Below are 21795 nucleotides of genomic sequence, written 5' to 3' on the forward strand. Positions count from 1 at the left end.
GGTTTGCAAGATGCGCGTTGACATGTAACTATTGGGTAAGGATTGGGTACTGAAACCCAGTGCCATTATGGCACCAGTACCTATGTAACTGGTATGCACCAGACCAAATCAGCATATGAATTAGAGCTGGGCGGTATTTCGAATTTTGAGTATGTATCAATATGATTCCTTAACACGATGCGGGATTATCCAAAATCATTAATATCGATATGGTTTGAGGCCACACGTGCAAATTCTGCAAAACAGACTACTCCAAGGTAGCACGTAAGCTCCTCTTGCACAAATGAGTGCATGCGCAAATTAATGATTCTGTCCATGAGTCATTCGAAAGATTGGTTCAAAATAAATTCATTATTCAAGAACGAATCATCACTGTTGCGACATCGAGGAACATGCAGTGCTGGTGTTGTATCGAAATCTGACTCCCCAGACAAATCAGACTCCTTCTTGCGTGTAGCACGTCACACAGCACCTGAAGCCATCACATCAGTTTATCAGAAACCTTTTATCGATCAATTCTTCCACAATTGACAGCAAGAACAAACATAGAAGCCGTGTAAAATTGACAAGCAGCATGAATGGGTTCAAAAGAATAAAAACCAAAATAGGACAAATTTATACCGCATTTTGAAAGTGAAACCACTTATTATAAGTTCAGTATTTATTACACTACGTTCTCTTCTTTACATTTACGTTATAACACATTTAGCTCTGCGTTCTGGTCCCTTGTTGCATATTGACTTTATTTCCGATTATATTCTAATCATTGTATTTATTTATTAATTTTGCATAATTGATTTATGTCATTTAGCCCATTAACTGGAAGACGTGATTTGATTTGTTTGTGTGCCTATAGTGTACAAAGTGGTTTAAACAATTATTAAAATGTAAAAAAAAAAAAATTTAAAAGTTAAATAAAAAAAAAAAAACATGCGTTTGTCTACCAAACATTTCTTTTCCATTTTAATATTTCGCTGTTAGCTACTCTTTCAACAAAATGATCATTATAATAATGATAACAGAGAGGGAAACCCCTGTGTTTGAATTATATGTTGCTCAAAAAGTTTAATGAAGTTTTAATAAAGGCTTTAACTCTCAAGTAACCATTTATGGGAAAATACTGGATTTGAATTGTATACCGTGTCATTCCTCCTAAAAATACAGATATGACTTTTCGCCCAGCCCTAATATAAATTTTAGTGCCTAATTTTGGAGCAACTGATGCTGCGACAAGAAGGTAAGAAGCATCAAGTGGTACATCAAAAGCACACATAGGTACCCGCTGTGTCACACCATCCCTAAACATTTAACTCAAAACAACATTGAGGGATAAGAATACCGTCAGCGTTTGTTTTTGTTTCTTAGGGCAGGGGTTCCCAAATTTGTCAGCCCAAAAGCCCCAAAATTACAATGTCAGTGACTTGCAACCCCCCAATATCCTCTGTGGTGATTATTAATATTTAAACCTTACCGGTACCATTTGAAAAGTATCGATTTAGCATCGGTATCGAAATAACCCCAAACAATACCCAATCCTAAAATTACAGTAAATATTGCACAATTGCAATATTTTAATATATTGCACAGCCACTGAACCACTGAAAACCATGTATAAGGAACTGCTCACATGTAAATAAAAAGTGTTCCAAATCACTCTGAAACAGCAACGTAAACCCCGGCCTTCGCTTTATAACTAAATTCACCAAATATTTAAAAAAAAAGTTTTACAGTTTCAAAAAGCGCAGCACAGTTGAACGGCTTTCACATCAAAACTAATATTCTTTAGGCACAGATGCTCTCGCTCAAATAATGTGCATTCGTGTGCGATTGCGTGTGTCTTAATTTAGACAGACAGTAAAAAACTTGCAGCATATCTGAAAGCGAGAGCAAAGGAAAAACATTCAGGCTTGAGGAACCATGTGTATGAAATGACAATGAAATTCACGGTGCACTGATCTGAGCCTCGAGCCGCTCACAGACCTGATTATTATCAGACGGATGAGCCAAACAGTTTGTGTATGTCTGTCTGACGGGAGGGAAACGGCGGCTGCCAGAATCCGGTTTACAGTTAAGGATGTTAGGAAAGACAGAAATAGATTGACAAGTCTAAAGGGCTGTTCACACCAAGGACTAAAAATGTAGAGACGATTAAATTGTTATGAATGGAAAATAACAGCAGAGTTCAAAGCACAGCTATCATGATAAGAATTAAGGGCTTGTTCACACCGAATGCATCTTCGTTTGTAAAAAAAAGCTTGATGCTGCTTTTGAAGATAATAACGTCAATAACAGAACTATTAGATAGAAGAAAATAATATGTTATGATAAGCACTTGAAGATACACCATTAAACTCAGGATATTCTGGACAAAGCCACAACAAAGAGCAAAGAATAACCAAGAGGTGACATTCTAGTGCGATTTGGGAAACTTGATGCCAAGGCGGATTGCAAATTCCCATAGAACAACAGCATATTATAAGTCTGTGAAATAAACTATTATAAGTGCTGATGATTGTGATAGTAAGTGTTGTATTGTCGTCTTTCAGGTTGTATCTCAGCTTTAATGCGCTTTTTAAATAAATAAACAAAAACAAAGCAACTGCTTGCCATCGTGGACGGTCGATTGTTTTCAATCCAAAATGGCGGAATCGCGGGCTGTTGCTCCTCTGCCATGATATATAGGTAAATAAAGCAGTTGTCATGCCAACTTTCTACTATAAATAGAAGCTTGCATTAGTTGTGGTGTCTGTGAGCTTTTCTGATTGGTTCAATGCTTTTTGACCTTGAAGTGATGAGCTGTGCTGCGTGCAAAAGTTGAAGATCTTTCAATATGGCAGACCATCTTAAAAATGCGGTGCATCAAAAGATATAACAGCCACACGCATGTTTACTTTGAAAACGAAAGAAAAGTTGAGCTACGTGCCAAGCAGCCCCATGCATTTTATTATTCCAAACATAAAATTTCTATCAGGGTACGCACATTGGAGCCACAAGTTATGACTCCAAACACTATAGCTCAGGACTCCCATCTTCATGGTTTCATTTTAAATCACATGCGAATGTGTGCGTCTTGTGTGCGATAGGCATGGGCCTGTATAAGATTCTAACGGTATGATAACCTTGGCTAAAAATATTCATATGTTTTGCGGTATTGTGATTACAGCTTAAAAAAACAAATGTCACGATTAAAAAAAAAAAAAAAATTCCCTTTTGAACACGATACAGTTTATTCTAAGAAACATTTAAAATATTTTAGAGCAGTAAAATTGTCAGGCTAAATTAATTATTGACTGATGTCTTCAATTATTTTAAAAACACATATTTTTGCAATTTAATACACATCTTTAGACATATTTTCTGGTGAAGATACTGTTGTCCTAAAAAACTGTTTTAAACCCTTGACTTTTTCAAACCGCCGTATACCTTGAAAACTGTTATCGTCCCATGCCTAGTGTGTGATCCTTCCAACTGTTATGTGCGTGCCGTGTCACAGCGCATCCAGTTTGTGACCCCCTTAAGAATTTCGTTTTGATAAAAATCACTTTTAGACTAGCTTGTTTTCCAGCTGATAAATAATAAAATGCAGACAGACAATCTCTTTAAAGAGCACTGCATTTAAAGCAACAGACGGTGTTGTGCAGCAGCGCAGCGCCCTATTCAAAGATGATTCAAAGCTAATAAATCGGTGTAAAACAACTGATTATTTATTCGGAACAAACCGCAAGAGGTGTATGGAAAGTATCCAAACCTGGCTAGCAAACCGTATGAAACATTAGAGCTGTGAAGATCGAGAAATGACTCTGTGTAAGTTCTAAAATTTTCTAAATACACTGCAATCTTCTCTTGAATCGAGTCAAAGCTTAGTTTTACCAACAGATGGCGCTTACCCGCTTTTCTATTCCGAGTACACAAGGCGCACCTCACTTTTTGACAAGAATAAATAGTATAATGTTATAGTCTTCAACAGAATAAAGAAAATACATAAAAGTTTGAAACCACTTGAGTATGAGTAAAAAGTGGGTAATTTTAAATTTTTGGGTGAATTATTTCTTTACAGCTACTATACAACTGTACATCAAACATAATCTAGCCTTAAATTTGGAGGAAAGGGCAAATTGCTTATCCTCACAAGAGTGTGTGTGTGTGTGTGTGTGTGTGTGTGTGGGGATGGGGGGGTGTTGTTCACCAACAGATTGTGTGCATGTGTGTGTAAGAGGTGTGAAACGACCAGCCTGTCAACACTCTAATTATCATTCAAAGAGAGAGAGAGACTATAAAAAGCCAAGGTCAGACACATGCTATGGCAGAGTGCTGATCAGAAGCAGAGGAATCTGACAAATGCAGCCGAGTGTGATGCTGACGCCTGATGATAGACTTGATTCTCTTGACTTGAAGTGTGTGTCTCTGTGTGTTTGGCTCTCGATACTATCGTCTATCACACGACTTTTCAATTAATTTGTCATGGGGGCCAGTTCATGAAAAGCATCCCAATTGAGGGGCCGGAGAACTTGCAATATAAGTGACACAACAGTAACATAAGAGCCCATTTGCTGTATTGTTGCTCCTTAAGACACCCACGTTGGCTTATTCTATATTAAAACATTAATATGTTGTATTTTGAAACTACATATCTACAAAACATCACTGCATTGTACAATGTGACTTTTTTACAAGCATATCCACATGGTGTATTTTGAAGCACAACAACACCAGTGTATTTCTCAAGTAAGCTACGTCTACATTCAGACACATTCATGTGTTGTGTTTTAAAGTGCGTAACAATTAGGCATGCAACAATTACAGATTTTGGTTGGACGATTATATAGTGTAAAAAATAACCATGGTTTCACGGTTCTTACAATTATTATCAATTTATTAAATTCAAAACAAACAAGAGTCCACTTCTCTCTTCGGAATTAAAAATAAAAGAAAAAGTTTAATTTGTTAAAATTCGTCTAACGTATCTTTTGTTTACATTGCACTAAAAGCCATACACAAGTCACTACTATAGCATGAGATAATTAACTGTGTGTACGTGGAGGGAGCGAGTGCGTCGGTGTAATGAAGTTATTTATAAGATGAACGGCAGCTCCTCACAGAGACTGCCGTCTAAACCAAAACAAACGGACGGCAAACGGACGGCAGCTCCTCACGGACACTGCCGTCAAACTGAAAGCAAAATTAAAATATGTCCGGGCGTGGTCCTCTCTCAGCTTCCTCTGCCATCGTTTCTCCTTTTATCGTCCAGAGCTCCTTCCGTGGGATTCGAGGCAGGTGCGCACCGCAGGTGTATCCACTTACGCGGTGGCCTCACTCCATTCCCCCTCGCCACAGTCGGTTTGCTCTACAAGTCGTTCACGAAACACTCCTAATATTCACACATCTCTTTTGGAAATAATGAACTTGCGTGCGGAAAAGACGCAATATGTGAACGGTCTGCTGCTATAGTTAATCCAATGTGCGTGCGTATTGGCCTTGGTATAAGCTTGGAACTCAAAACTAGCAGTTGTCCGTGGCAGTGTTTTGCTCCATGCAATAGAAACGCGGTGTTGAGAAGCCTTTACGATAATAATAAATACATTTAAGCATGGTTAATAAAGAAATCGGCTAATCATTGCATCCCAATAAACGATATCAGTGCATTGTACAAAAGGCCTTTTTCTACTAACATACCCAAATCATACCTGTCAACATTGGGTATGTGAAAATAAGGGACTTTCGTTTGATTACATTAAATAACAGAACTTTAACGTTTTATGCTATTTTAATACAAAATTAGTTGTGTTTGAAAAAAAAAAACTCCAGCATCGACATCTTTAGTGTCACAGTCACACACTGAGGGTAAGCAAGGTTACCTCTTTTTATCAATTTATTCAAACAAGTAGTGCATAAATAATCAGGAGAAGCAGGTAAGTAAGAGTCTTTGCAGTGGAGCTGATGAATAGTTGTTTACGATGTAAACAGAAAGCTTCAAGCAGACATTGAGTGTAAAGTCATTTCCCTTAATGATAGCTCTGTTCATCCACAGGTTAACGGTTTATTGAAGAGGGGTAAACATCCACGGAAGAAGGAGAGCCAGGGAGAAGGTAAGGTGAACCATCTGACTTCGATTCCAGCCACTGAATGACTGGAATTGATGAGGCTTTTTAGAAGCATTGATTAAGGGAACAGGTGCAGTTGATTGGCGAGGAAGCACGCTGATTGGTAGAGAGGGAAAGAGCCATGGCTGTGACATTTAGATGTTGTTATTATTACTATTATTATTAATTGCATGTGTATGTCTGTCCCTACACGCACACAAAACCAAGACTTCCGCTCCTCTTTAAATCACGTGTACAGAATCCTATAGGAAAACAGCGTCTATTTATCATTATGGTGCACAACTGACAGATGCTCACAGCTACATGAACTGACTGTTTTGAGTGTTGCATAGGAGGGGCAGCAGTGCCTGTAATCAGAGTCGGAGCAAGCTGAACTGCCGCACTAGGCATAGGACTTTCATGCTGCCCTCAACCCTAAAGTGAAATCGAAAGTGACCGGTCCATGAAGAGAGGACCGCGGAGGGGAAGGTTTGTGGATGAAAGTGAGGAGGGGGGAGGGGGGATAGTTGGTGTCGCGAAAGGGATAGAGCATCGGGGGTGGTAGTTGGTGTTACGGATAAAAGTGAGGATGGAGGGGGGTGGGCGCATTTGCCGCCCTCACTATTCTGCCTAGGTCACCCTTTTGGACCCGCCGGCCCTGCTTGTAATGAAAAGGGAGAGAATCCTGCCATTTTTATATATATTTCAACGTGTCTTATGCCTAAATAAAATGGAAGCACAATACAGATTCACATTTAAGATCAAGGGGCATCCACTCATGGTTCGGCGGTATGGGTTGTGCATAGGATAGACTCTTTAATGTTTATTGCCACCCTTCATTGAAAGATTGAAAATACGGGAGAAATACGGGAAAATACCTTTACGGGATGATAATTGTAACTGTAAAATACAAGAGAATCCCAAGGAAGACGGAAGGGTTGACAGGTATGATTGAAATGTTTTCGGCTGCCCGCACCACTCGCTTGATGTCAGGTGACTCACGCTCTGCACAGCCATCAACTGCAGCTCGTGCTGTATTGAACGGATGCACTTTACTTCTTAACTATAGCGGCCGTTTTTTTAACTGAACTAAATTTATTTTTGATGTTTTGGTCACACTACTAGGAGTGGTGGAACAAATTGCCTCGGGGGCCGGGTTCGGCCCATGGGTCGCTAATTGAATAGTCCTGGTCTATCGGCACAAACCTATTACTCACTTTTTCCAAGTAAAATATTTAATCGCTTTTTGCTATGTACATTTGCAAATACAGTAAACCGGGATTTGAAGATTGGAATCATATTTGTTTAGCGAGACACCATCATGAGGTGAAATCACAAATTAGGCCGCGCTACGATCAGAAATCAACTTATGAAGTGACCAGGTGTAAACAACAGGCCCTTGAAGTCAACAGATTATATCACATTCAGGTGAGGCGTTTGGGGGTCACAACCTTCAAAACACTCTGCTGATGTGACAACTTCATACCGCATGGTCAAAGAAAGCTGAAAAGATTACTGTAACCTGTGCTCTCAGTCCTCCTTTTGTGTGTGTGTGTGTGTGTGTAATTCAGTAGGAATCAATAAGTGTGTGTGTCTGCATGCTGGAGGTTGGCGGTGTCAGCAGTCCAGTAAGTGGGCAGCAGCGGGCAGCATGTGCATGTTTGTGTGTGCGCTGATTGAAGACTCCTCCGGGACGGGAACAGCTGGCCGGAGTTCAGATCCGCTGCCTGCGTGGTTTCTTTCTTTCTTTTCTCCACTTTCCCTCCCTAGTCTACAGCGATCCCTCAGTTTCCTCTGCGCCATGACTAAATATATACAAGATTCAGAAGCCAACAGGAAGCTCCAGAGGAAATGAGGGATTCGGAGAGGAAGCACCAACTACTGTGCAATAGGAAAAGGGTTGTAGTAATAATGAGTGACACGCGATCAGGGCACACACACACGTGCTTACGTTCACACTGTGTTGAATAAACAGGACTGTGCTGATAGAGGAAATGGGTGAGTTTGTTATCTTGGGTGTTGGTGGTTATAGTTGTGGTTTTTCGAGTGTGGAGCGGATCAGATAAGCGGATGATTTGTAGGAATTTATCAACATCTTTACACCTCAGAAAAACCCCACTCAAATTTGACATTTGCTGTTTGTTCAAACTTCTTATTTAAAATAAACTGAAAATGAGCTTTTTATGGGACAACTTAGGTCCAATACAAATTTTATTTTTGTACCCCTACCTTGGGTAGGGTTGGGCCAATAGACGATCCCATCGTCCAGGGCCAATACACAACACAATGCTGAGCCGGCATCACCGATCCTCCGCCTCACTGCCTTCACAAACCCGCTTGCGAAAAACACACACTTAGGTTCTGTTTACATTAATTTGTTTTAGCATTAAAAGTACTTTTTTCAAGCTAATTCAGGCAAACATTTGGGCCCAATCCCAATTCTACCACTTAAGCCTGGTTTATACTTATGCGTTAAGTGACCGGCGTAACTCACGGCACAGGCAACGCACGCAGCTGTGCATTTATACACGATGAAGGGCTATGCGTCAGCATACACCGGCGTTTGAAGCAGAAGTATAAATCAGCCTTTAGCCGTTTCACTCGTTTTGCACCATTATGTGAAGGGGTAGGGGTGTCCAAATTCTCGTTAGTTTGAAGGTTTAGGGCTATTCCCAGAATACAACAGCTGCAATGGCAGCCTGGATACACAAAAAAGTCAGAAGATGCACAAATTAGTTATTTTTGGCATTATTAGTTATTATGAATATTTTACAACAAACGAGCATATGTTTTAATACATACATTAATACATTAATAACAGCGTTCGTGTTTCTGGCGTGTTTTATATACGCCTTCACATAATGGTGCAAAATGAGTGGAAAGGCTAAGAGGTAGAATTGGGATTGGGCACAAAAATTTGCCTGTATTAGAGTTAATTAGATCTGAAAAAAATACTAATGCTTTATTATTTCTTAAATAATATTCACCATATTAAATCAACGTATGTTGTTTTCTTGAAGAGTGAACGAAGACAACTTAACAAGTTTGAACACATGCATAATATGTGATCGATGTTCAGAGCTGTTTTGGACTGATTGTTTGAATTGATTTACTTACTCGATCACTGGACTGCAAACCCAGCTAACTGGCAGCTCCAGTGCAAACCAAAAGATTTATTTTGAAGTCTTGGAGACAGTTCAATAGCATGTATAAACCTTATAAATGCAACTTTATAAGCATTTTAATTACCCTTAAAAAAAAAAAAAAAAAAAAAAAACCTGTCCATTTATTATAAAATTTCATAGAAATACTTCCTAAAGTTTTAATACATAAAAAATATAATAATAATGATACTAATACTAATTATAATAATAATAATTATTATTATTATTATCAAAAACATCTTATTTTAATAATTTTTTTTTTTTAATGTTTGTGCACGCACCATTTTTTAAGATTTATGATCCTGAGACATGATTTTCTCATAACAGCATGTATTGCAGATTATTTTTCCTAGGTAAATGTTGATTTAAAAAAAAAAAAAAAAAAAAGAACAAACTTTGAGGACTCTAAAAGAACTTGATAATAAAATATACACAAATCAAAATGTATAAATTTTACAAACACCAATAGTATCTATATTTAATTTAAATTTTTTTTTATTTTATTGCACTTGAGTTAAAGACAGATTTCTTTGTTTCGGTTTTCTTAACTGTAACTTCTAATCATTAAGAGTGTCAATTACAAAAAAAAAAACACCCTTATCCATAACCTTTGTCCTGTTACGAAGCGTGTTTGTTTTCTGAATCATAACTTACATATCATGTCACCCTCTTATTCAAACACACAGAAAGCACCAAGACAGTAAATAATAAGACCATAAAAACCACTAAAGAATAATGTGTTTAGAAATCAATACAAGCATGTGTAAAGGATTCAAATTACTGGGACAGGACAGCATCATTCACTATTGACCCACTGATTTGAAGTCAATGGCCACCAATCCATGGTGGCAAATCTCACTCAGGTGGATACGAGATGTTTTAAAGTTCAGAGGTCATTTGTGTGGATCAGTTTTCAACCTGAAGCTCCATTCTGCCAAATGGGCAACACTTGTCCTGCTCTAAGGAAAGGGGACTGGCATATGGACCCTGAACTGGCCCTCAGCCTGATAAACCATCATGCTGCTCTGTAAAGCCGTCCACCAGCTGAGCGTGATTAGAGGAAATCAGTAGAGGCTTCCGATGAACACATGGCCAGAGGATTCAATGGCCCCGTTTTCAGATACAGAGCTCAGTACAATCCATAAAACAAAACTTATCCCAACAGACACCACAATAAATAAACAAACAAAACAGGTTTTATATAGGTTTACTTTGAAAATATTTTAAGTATACATTCTGTTGCATCATTTTTTACATGCTTGCATGTAATACATTAAAACCAGACCTTAAGTTTTTAAGGCTAGTGAAAATGGCAAGTGGCTAGTAAAATCTACTAGCCAGTAGCCACAGTAACTGGTGATCAAAAAAGTTAATGTCAAGCCCTGATTATAACTAAAGACGTTCAGATCGATCATCTAAATATTGGTTTCAGCCAATAATCACATTTAGTAACTCATCCAAACCTGACCATTCTCATGAACTCAATGTTATCATTTACAAATTTACAAGACACGCTTGCACATATACGATACACTGTTACAAAATTGAATCCTAATGAAGATTTGAAATGCTCCGATTAACAAATTGCAAAAAAAAATAATTAAATAAATAAAAATTGCACATCGAATTAAAATATTTATTCATTGATTCATTTTCTTTTCGGCTTAGTCCCTTTTTTTAATCAGGGGTCGCCACAGCGGAATGAACCGCCAACTTAACCAGCATATGTTTTACCCAGCGGATGCCCTTCCAGCAGCAAACGAACACTGGAAAACACCAAATACAATCTCTTTTTTAAAGAGCTTCTCAGAATATTCTAAGACCTCATCGCTACTTCAAGTTCTAATCAGTATCAAACCTTTAATTTAATAAACAGTTGTTAATAAATAGTTGTAGTTAAATAAATTAATAGAGCACAACAATTCAACAGAACTCTTATAAATTCAGAAGAAACAAAGCCACTGTTTAAACTTATCTTTCTCCAACCAGGAGTACGCATTTTACATTTTACAAAACTTACATTTTGCCATCTGTTTCGCTCTATGGTTTCGCTATATGTCGAGAGCGTCACATCATTTTTTCACGTTTGTCGCAAATTACGTGACATTACCCGCACAGAGGAGCTTGGCTGAACATGCCCCGGCTCAAACCAATTGCATATATCGAGCACGCCTTTGTTAATATTAGGAGGAAAATAACATTTATGCTGTTTTGGAGTTAAACACGTTGGACAAAGCTTAAACAAAATTTAAGACCTCGCAAAACCGCGATTAAGACCTTTAAGGGCATTCATATTTCTCATAACTGTTTCATCAACATTTAATAATTTTTAAGACCCAACAGACACCCTAAATAAATTAAAAGTAGCACTACCCCTACGTTTCAGGAATATGTGCTCAAAATATTTAATTCAACCAAAAATTCTATTACAAAAAGATGTGCAGTGATCAATAGTTGGTGATGGGTAAACCCTTTAAAAGGGGCTTACACGAATTTAGGTCTAAGATCTGAAACTTACGTTAAACGATCACTGAAGTTAACTAAAACCTGGCTGGAAGTATTACGAAAATTTTAAAAAAATGAACACTAATCTTAATATAACTTTTTGCAATAAATTGTAGTTCATTCTTCATTTTAGTCTAGTAGTAATGCATTTACAGGTGTATATTTTAACTTCTTATGCATCAAATATATGCTCTAAAATGCTTCTTCAATGACACATTGAATCCGTCTTCCACAGCGAAGCAGTGGCGCAGTAGGTAGTGCTGTTCCCTCACAGCGAGAAGGTGGCTGGTTCGATCCTTGGCTCAGTTGGCATTTCTGTGTGGAGTTTGCATGTTCTCCCTGTGTTCGCGTGGGTTTCCTCCGGGTGCTCCGGTTTCCCCCACAGTCCAAAGGCATGCCGTACAGGTGAATTAGGTAGGCAAAATTTTCCATAGTATACGAGTGTGTGCGTGAATGAGTGTTTGTGGACGTTTCCCAGAGATGGGTTGCGGCTGGAGAGGCATCTGCTGCGTAAAAACGTGCTGGATAAGTTGGCGGTGCATTCTGCTGTGGCGACCCCAGATTAATAAAGGGAATAAGCCGACAAGAAAATGAATGAATGAATGAATTCGTCTCCCATCATTTGCAATGTTTAGATGAAATATGCACAATACAATGTGCAAAATAATATTTTTTGTCTATTAATTTTTGTCTAAGAGACCTGCTGTAGCTATGCATGTCAAACAAGTGGTTCTAACTGGATTTTGAATGTCAACCTTAAATAATAGTTGTTGTTTTTGAATCTATGTTTTAGCTTTTCAGCTCATACATTCTTAAAATAATTTCATATAAACAAATTCTGCACAGAGAGCAAAAAGCCTTCGCAGATTCTGCCTATACCTGCTAATAAAGGGTTGTAAGAAAGACCATTGAAGCATGTTTTATAAAAAGGTACAACTTTATCTACTTGGAAAATTGTAAGTGTAATTAAATGCATTTCTTTACTACCTAAAATTTCAGCAGCAATTGTTCAATGTTCATTTCCTATAGAAACACTAATCTCCTATCGTCACTCCCTCTGCGGATCAACAGTGTTTTTTTAATCAACATTAATTCCATGAGTCATCGTCACATTTTTACTCCACGCCTATTTTTTTTTCTCCTCATTCCCTCCGTCACAAAAAGAAGTCTCCCAGCTGGGGCGAAGATGAGACCGAACAGCACACTGGCTGCATATAAATCACATGCACATCATTCCAATCCTTTTATTGCTCCACATGCTTTCATTTGTTTTTTGACTTGCTCCCTCACAGTGTCTTTCAGACTTTTCTTTCTCTTTTTCCCTTGAGATAATTCCAGTTGGCCCTCAGGGTTTTGAGGGAGAGACAGAGACATGCTAGAGCTTGAGAGAGCAGGTACAGACAAAAAGACATAGCTAACAAACAAACACATTTGCAGTAACAATGGCCAGAAGAGAGCCGGTATAAAAAGAGGAGAGTCTCTGTTACAAAATCTGCCTAGGCCAAGGGTGCTCCAAAAAATTACAAACTTATTTTAAATCAACATGGTGTACAACACAAAAGAAATAACTGACAGAATTACATGATCAAAAGAGGTAGCTTATAGCCTTATTCACACTACAAGCGACTCACAGCTAAGACGTTCATTTCAAGAGTTAGCAACTTCTGGCGACCTCTGTCTACACAAGCGATAGCTACCATTAGCAACCATTGATGCCTATTGGTGACCATTGGTGACTAGGTGGGCGCGTTGAGTGACACAAAAAACTTAATCCTAAACATTATGCAAATGATGAGCGACTTTTATGAGCGACAGCCAATAGGAGCCCCAGTAGAGCTCAAGTGATCCTCTATCTGTTCGCTCAGAGTTGCGCTGCATTCATCATTGGAGAGGGCGCTCTCCCCCTACTAACATTCACTCACCAAATAACAGCCCGTCATGCCTCAGCATCAGTGCGATTGGTCGGTTTACATCATCAATCTATGGGATTGTCGGGAGGTTGCTGACTGATTTTGCTCTGGATGTTGAAATTCAGAAAACAGAGTTTAGTGAACACAAGGCCGAATAATAGCTTTTGTCCTAGACAGAGTACTTCCACGTTTGGCCTACTTGTGTGCAAGCGTAGACCTATATACAGACCTGCGCCTGCAGCAGATCGCCACCCAGAGCCACAGGCAGCTACAAAGTCACTGCTTGTGTGCATGAGGCATACGCCTTTTACAGTTAAGCACTGTTAGCTTAGCAACATGCTAACATGTAACTTTAGCTGACTATTGAAATACATCACCATTGCAACTAATTAAAGTTGCTCAATGGTGGCGACAATACATTAAGTTTCTTCAAACAACATTATAAAACAATAGGGGTGTCAAAATTAGTTGTTTTTTCGGTGCACAGAGATGCACACGCGGACAATTCGGTATTGGTTCAGTAATAATCATAACCGGTTATTATGTACTGATGTCATTTATCTCATATGCGAGGTAGGTTAGCGACGGTATTTACAACACTCAGGAGCCAACTCAGGGCCAGCCTGTGGCATAGGCAGTATAGGCAAATGCTACTAAGGGAGTTGTACATCCAGGGGGGCGCCAGAAATGAGCGCGGTTAAGATGGTTTTGTTTTCGATATTCCTGACAGTTTTCAGTTTTAGCGGCAATAACTCAAAAACCTCTTACCCTAAAAAGATCTAAAGTGTGTTTTCTACAAAAAGACAAAGCTGGTTATGTTTCACAGCTGTCTTTTTTGTTTTTCTTCGCTCGACATTACGACCACTGCTCCCTTTAAGCCCTCGCAATATGCATTTAGCTGGGGGAGCTCGCGCGGAGCGGAGCTCTCAGTAAGGGACCGTCGGAAAAGTGCTTCTTTTTTCCGTGTTTTTTGTTTTTTTTTTGCTCTACTCAGCGCGAGCTCTCCCAACTATAAGCATATTGCGAGGGCTTAAGTATGTGTGTGTGTGTGTGTGTGTGTATGTGTGTGTGTGTGTGTGTGTGTGTGTGTGTGTGTGTGTGTGTGTGTGTGTGTGTGTGTTTTGTTTGGTGCGGTCTGTTTGTGTATGTGTGTGAATGAGAGAAAGTGTGGTATTGTGTGTCTGTGTGTTTATACAGACAGCTTGTTGTAGCCTCCCCCAAAATATAACACTGTGTAGGGAAAGCATCGTCAATGCACCATGATGCACCGAGATATCGTATTTAACCGAATAGACAACATGATAATTGTAACCGAACTGAACCGTGAGACCACTATAGGTTCACACCTCTAAAAAACAAGCAACTGGGATCATGTTGTGGCCAAGAAGGAGCCCTCACTCTGATCCCCCGAGCTCTGAGGGTTGTGGAAATTCCAACTTGAACAAACACAAACAATTACAATTGGCTTTAAATTGGCAAGGAAAATTCGATACAGGCGTCAACCAACATAACTTTGGTATATATTAAAAAAAAGAAAACATGCATCTGCTGTTCTAACCAGACACAACTGTCTACTAAAGGAGGTCGAGCCTTCTCATTTATGGCTCCTAAACTCTGGAATAGCCTTCCTGATAATGTCCGAAGCCCAGACACACTCTCTGTTCAAAACTAGATTAAAGACCTATCTTTTTAGTAAAGCATACACACACTGCATTGCTTAACGATTTGATGCATGAGTGTGCTTTACGCAGGTAAGCGGGCTTGACAACTACCTATAGAACACACTCCTCCTGTCTTAATGAACCAGACATTTTGTTATAAACTCTCATATGCTTTACATGTTTGTTTATATAACTAATATTTTCATTTATAACTCATTATTTTGCATCTCGTTCAAACACTATGAACAGCAGTTACGGTAACTCTTTTCTTTATTCTCTATCTCCACCTGGGGATACTCAAACAGAGGCCCCAAGAGATTATGCAGCACCAATTGATGCAATCCAAGACCTATGCCAAGGTATCCATAATCCTGGATCAGATCGTATCCTGAGCCGATGCGGTTTTTGTCATGGAGGAGCAGAGAGCGTAAGACTGATTCCAGAAAGACCACAGCAGCAGACGAGTCTCAGCATTGATCCTGCACCCGCCGGTGCCTACTCACACCTGCAGTTCTCCACAATGGACATCCAGCGTTCTCCAGCTTCCAGCGCCTAGACTGCAGCTCTGCACAAAAGGTTTGGCCAGAGGAGAAGTGGTCGTGCCCAACTGAAGCTGGTTTCTTTCAAGTTTTTTTTTTTTTTTTTCCCTTCACTTTCGTCAATTGGTAAAGTTTGTGAACTTGTGGAGCTGTGCATCGATGGGTTTGCACTTCAGTATGTGGACTTTCAGCAGTGACAAACTAAACCACACTCAACTGAACTAAACTGAAATTTAACACCGAAAACTGGACTGACAGTTTAATTTACTACAGAATTGACACAACACAATGTTCTTTTCAAAAAGAGCTATTCAGGTTACCTGATGAAATAGTATTCATACAGTAATATATCTCAGAGTGAAAAAACATTGCAATGTCAGATTTTTACAATATCGTGCAGCCCTAGTACACATGCTTTTCTAATTAACTGCGATTAGAAGTTCATATGATGAGCAATAGCAGATGGGAAAAGTATTTAGAAATATCTTTGAGAAGAACTATTAATCATGGAGGATGATGCTGGTATTCTTGGTATGCTAGTACTAACCAGCCTCAAATTTTAATTACCATATTTGCCTTCTCTGGCAAAGTATTACTCATTACAGCTATTGCATTTGAATGGCACTGAAATCTGCATTCTAATGCAATTCATGTGCACAAAGGTTAAATACACCACCTGACAAAAGTCTTGTTGCCTATTTTCAAAACAACAAATAATAACGACATCTAGTTGATCATTTGGTTTCAGAATAGGCAAAGGTCTCTAGATTACCCTTATTTTTCAAAAACAAAAATATGATCATGCCTTAATTTTTAATTATTTCATTAAGACAGTAAGGTCTGACTTTGCTTAGACAAAAGTATTGTCACTATACAGAAATAATCTACAGTAGGGCTGCTCGAATTTGGGAAAAATCATAATCACGATTATTTTGGTCATAATTGTAATCACGATTATTCCAAACGATTACTGTTGAAGTCAAAATTATTAGTACTCCTAAGAATAGTTTTAAATAAATATTTCCCAAATGATGTTTAACAGAGCAAGGAATAACAGTATTTCTTCTAATATTTTTCTTCTGGAGAAAGGCTTATTTGTTTTGTTTTGGCTAGAATAAAAGCACATTTAAATATTTTGAAACCTCTTTTAAGGTCAATATTATTAGCCCCTTTAGGCGATATATATTTTTGATTGTCTGCAGAAGAAACTGTTATATAATGATATGCCTAATTACCTTAATTAAGCTTTTGAATCACACTTTGAATTTGAATGTTTGTATTTAAAAAAGTATCTAAAATATTATGAGCTGTCATCATAGCAAAGATAAAATTAATCTGTTATTAGAAATGAATCATTAAAACTATTATGTTCAGAAATCTTCTTTCCATTAAACAGAAATTGGGGGAAAAGGTTGCTAATATTCAGGAGGGCTAATAATTCTGACTTCAACTGCAAATATTATTTTCCTCCCTAAGGAAAGAGAAATAAATACAATAGAATAAAAATATGAAACAAAATGTGCTTTTAGCATCTTCACCTTAAGAAAAACACTTTAGCTACAAAAGTCTTCAGTCAAGAGCAAAGAGGGATTTTGTCATTGTTTTAATAATCATGATAAAACAGGCGGCAGCTGTGCTCTGTCACTTTAATGGTTTCGCTTTCACGTGTCTTTTGATCCTCCTCAACTCGTTTGTTTATTACAAAATGAGGGTTAATATGAATAATCAAAACCACGTTTTGACACCTATTTAAACATTAAAGCGCTCACGTTAGTGACTTTAGATGTGTGTGCTCTCTGCTCGTCACAATGTGCGAATGAGTACAAGTGCAGACCGCGCGCCGCACACACAAAAGCATGCGGTCTTTTGATCCAACAAGTGAGGACAACTGGACAGGGGGCGGTAAATAATGGAATAATCGTTTATCTCGATTATTGGTTTTTCATAATCGTTAGAAGCCATAATCGAAATCGGATTTTCGATTAATTGCACAGCCCTAATGTACAGTATAAAATATAAAGTCATGGTGCAGGAAGGTCAGAAGGAGCGTTATCCTGCTCAAGAATTTGCCATCTCCTGTGGTTTATAATGTAATGACCAGCAACAATGTCTTGATACCACAGGCTGCTGATGTGGCCATCCACTGTGCAGATATCTCGCACACCCCCATACTGAATGTAACCCCAAACCATGATTTTTTTTTTAATTCATCAAGCGTGACTGATTTCTGTGAGAATCTTGAGTCCATGAGGGTTCCAATAGGTCTTCTGCAGTATTTTTGATGATTGGAATGCAGATCAAAAGATGATTCATATGAAAAAATCTTCCTTCTGCCGCTTTTCCAAATGATCAACTAGAAGTCAAGTTTTTTATGTGTTGCTCTCACAACTGGCATCGTAGTATAGGTCAATTCTAACGACATTGGGATTTGCTACCCATAGTGTAATGTTAAGTAAACCTACACAATTAAGAGAAGATAATGATTAACCTGGGATGTTCAAAGAGGGTCTTCTGAGAAAGGGTTTCTGGGAGGGGTAGAGTTCTTGTCCTCACCATTTGTGAACTCTCTTTTAAAAAAAAGAGAGGACCAGAAGAGAGGAACGTAAACTCTCAGTGACCCAATTCTGTTTGCTCCTCCAGAGGTCACCAGGGTCACTGGTTATAGGAAAACACAGCACTAGTGTGCAGATGCTAGATGGATCTGGAAAGTTGAAGCATCACAGAGTTCTGGTTGATGCTAACTCACAAATCTAAAAGAAAAAAGACCATCATCAATTCAGTCCCTGAACCATTCCTGAGAGGGACCATTATAATTTCACTCTTCCATCATTTTGTGTTTTTCCGCCTCTGAATCTGACCATCACAGAACAATGTTTCATTGTCTGCGTGTGAAGAAAGGCAACAGCTGTGGCCAAACAAACAGCTGTGTTTCTTCTTCACCCCACACTCCTCCTCAGTTCTCTTACCTCCCTTTGAGAGTGCTCGTCCTGACATTTTTATGCCACGTTCAAGGCTGTTCCCATGCACATATTACACAAAAGCAGATAAAAACCTATGGAGGGGCAAAATTAGTCAACTAAACAGCTCCTGCCATTTGACCTTTGACATACTAGAGGGAGGGAGGATGCTGCACAGACGGAAGATATAAGCCCCTTTCACTTTTCAATTTTCCAGAAAGGTTGTTTGTGTAAACAGGTCCTTTTTGAAAATACCGGTAAATTCATTTTGGCTATTTTCCGGAAAGAGAAGTTGTAACATTACCGGTAATTTGCCGGAATGTGAATGCAGAAGGAAGATTGCCGGAAAGAGCGCGTGCACGTCTAGAACGTGCTGACGTGAGACGTCTGCTTTAGCCAATCACAACAGTCAGACGCATTTACGTCCGTGCGGTTTACGAGAATAAATGAATTTGAATATTATCCCAGACGCGTTTTGCTGCTAGAAGTTCTTCTTAATGACAACTGTGTAAATAATCATCGATAAGATGCTTATGATAAGCCGTTGTTTGTTTACCTTCAAGATTTGCGTGTGCCCGTGAAACAGCCTGTGAGCGCCAGCACACCCACATATTGTGAACATCTCGACATGCGAAAGTTTTTCTATGTTTTCATCGAAGTTGTTCACAATACTGATCATCCACGGAGTTTGCAATGTAGTCAAATGTTTACAAATTCAAGCACAGCCGTTTAAAGCTCATTTGAGGTAAATGATGTCGCAATTTACCGGTATTTTGGAATGGATGTGTGAACGGTCTTTTCTGGAAAAATTCCCTAACGTCCTCGTCTGTGTGAACTAGGGTTGTAACAATATACCGGTATGACGGTCTACCACGATTTGAACGTGCACGATTATCATACCATGAACAATTGCATATCAACGGTTTTAACCCTTAAAGACCGAGACAGCTGCCCGCGGCTAAAAATAAGCATTGCTCTTAAATGTTTAATAACTTTTGATCCGCTGATCCGATTTATACAATTCAAAGATTGGCATAAAAAAGAGAATCTCAGCTTTCCAGTGCTGTATCACATAACATTCGCGGACTTTCAGAGGCTCCGGGATCAGTGCGGTTACGTCATCAAAATTTGACAATGCTGATTTGACAAAGAAACGCTCGGCACTGTGTCTCCGGACAAACCAGACATGATACATTGATGCATTGTCCCTCCTCCATGCCCAGATTGGTTCAAACTCGCGATATCACAACCAATAAGCATAGGTTTCACTTTTGTTTGTGGACCAACACTGAGCTTTTTGAACAACACGGAATGAGAGATAGGCATACATTTATGCGCGGCTAAATAAAACGCAAAAAAAAAAAAGTTTTGCATGAAATAATTCTCATACTAAGTACTTTTGCATGCACAGCAGCACAGAAACATGACAAAACAGTGACACAGCAAAGACGAACTGCTGCTCTTGCTGTTTTCAAAAGACACAAATGAAGGTGCAGCTGTTTGTCTGCATTGCATACAACCACATCCAAATCCATATCCACAGACAACCATATCCATGCTGGCACATAAAACCTAAGGATGTTCCATATTGAATCTAGTTTCGTTATGTAACTATTTATAGTATAGTAAATATTTATATCTATTTTTTACTAAGGATTTGCACCATGTTTATTTGGACTTTGACACATTATTTATTATTTTCTTATTTTTTATTTGTTCATTGTACAAGTGGACACATTCTCTCACCTCAGCGGTCAAGATTAAGTCCTGATCTCAACATGCTTACATTTCTTCATCACAACCTAGACTGAAAAAAACAACGCTTTAAATACATATTTACAGCCATAAACTTGGTATTGCACTTTTGGTCTCGCATTTATCCTGCTTATAAGGAAGAACAGTTTAAGTTTATTTTTGTCTAATCTTAAAAGACCTTGCTTGTTTATTCCTTCTAATTTAATTTATTAAAATGGAAAATTTTTCAGTTTATTTTTATAAAAGACTTCTATAGTTCTATTAAAAAGGTTCTTTCAAAAGTTTGTTGAAATAAAACCTTTGTTCAGTCAGAAAACGTGTTCTTATTCTTTTCAGGGTCTTTGCTATGAGAATTACTATTTAATACCGTATACCGCGAAACCGTCAAACCGTGGTATTGTTTTAGACGATTATCATACCGTAAAAAATTCATACTGTTACAACGTGTGAACAGCGCTTTTTTGAATATACCGGTAAAGTCGTTCCGGAAATTTTTCATGTATTTACCGGTATCACTGTGTGAAAGGGGATATAGATAAAATCAAAACATTTCTTCCAACAATCGCATGGATTACAAACTATAGTTCCTGATCAACTATGATCCCTACTTGATGTAATGATCTTGATATGATCTTAAACTTGACAAACCTTACTATTGCACATCACAAAGACATGGAGAACACAATACAATGCCCAGGCCAGTATTCTGCCAAAACGTAATAAACCCACAAAGGCATAGACTCCGCAAGACTCCACAAGGTGCCATATGGTCCCTGGTACCAAGATGTTAGTAGATGCACCTTGAGGTGGAGCTGCTATGGATAAAACCTATAGGTCCAGCCCATCCGACAGATGCTCAATTGGACTAAGATTTCGGGAATTACAGTAGTAGGCCAGTGCAACACAATTAACTCTTCCTTGTGTACTTTAAACTACTCCTGAACAATGTGTAGCTTGCAGCCATTTCCCGCTGAAAGAGGCTACTTTAACCATGAAACTCTGCTGGCATGGAGGTGTATACCTGGTCTTTCTGAAGCAATGTATAGATAGGTAGAAAGTGTGATATTTATATGCACAAAAATGGATGTACCCTGAGCCAGCAAAACATTGTCTAGAACAGAGGTGTCTAAACTCTGGAGGGCCGGTGTCCTGGAGAGTTTGGCTGTTTCTCTATTCCAAGAATGCAGAGACTGGACTTGCATTCTTGTAAAGACCGGTCTTGCC

At 38.6% G+C, this 21795-nt stretch overlaps 1 protein-coding gene across 11 annotated transcripts in view; it reads right to left on the minus strand.

The window, feature by feature from the left end:
- The window catches only part of ralgps2 (Ral GEF with PH domain and SH3 binding motif 2), a 225702-nt gene that overhangs the window by 167144 nt on the left and 36763 nt on the right, over window positions 1-21795 (minus strand).

This window comes from Danio rerio, chromosome 20 (genome assembly GCF_052040795.2).
Source record: "Danio rerio strain M-AB ecotype USA chromosome 20, GRCz13ab, whole genome shotgun sequence".
In the NCBI taxonomy this organism is placed as follows: Eukaryota; Metazoa; Chordata; class Actinopteri; order Cypriniformes; family Danionidae; genus Danio; species Danio rerio.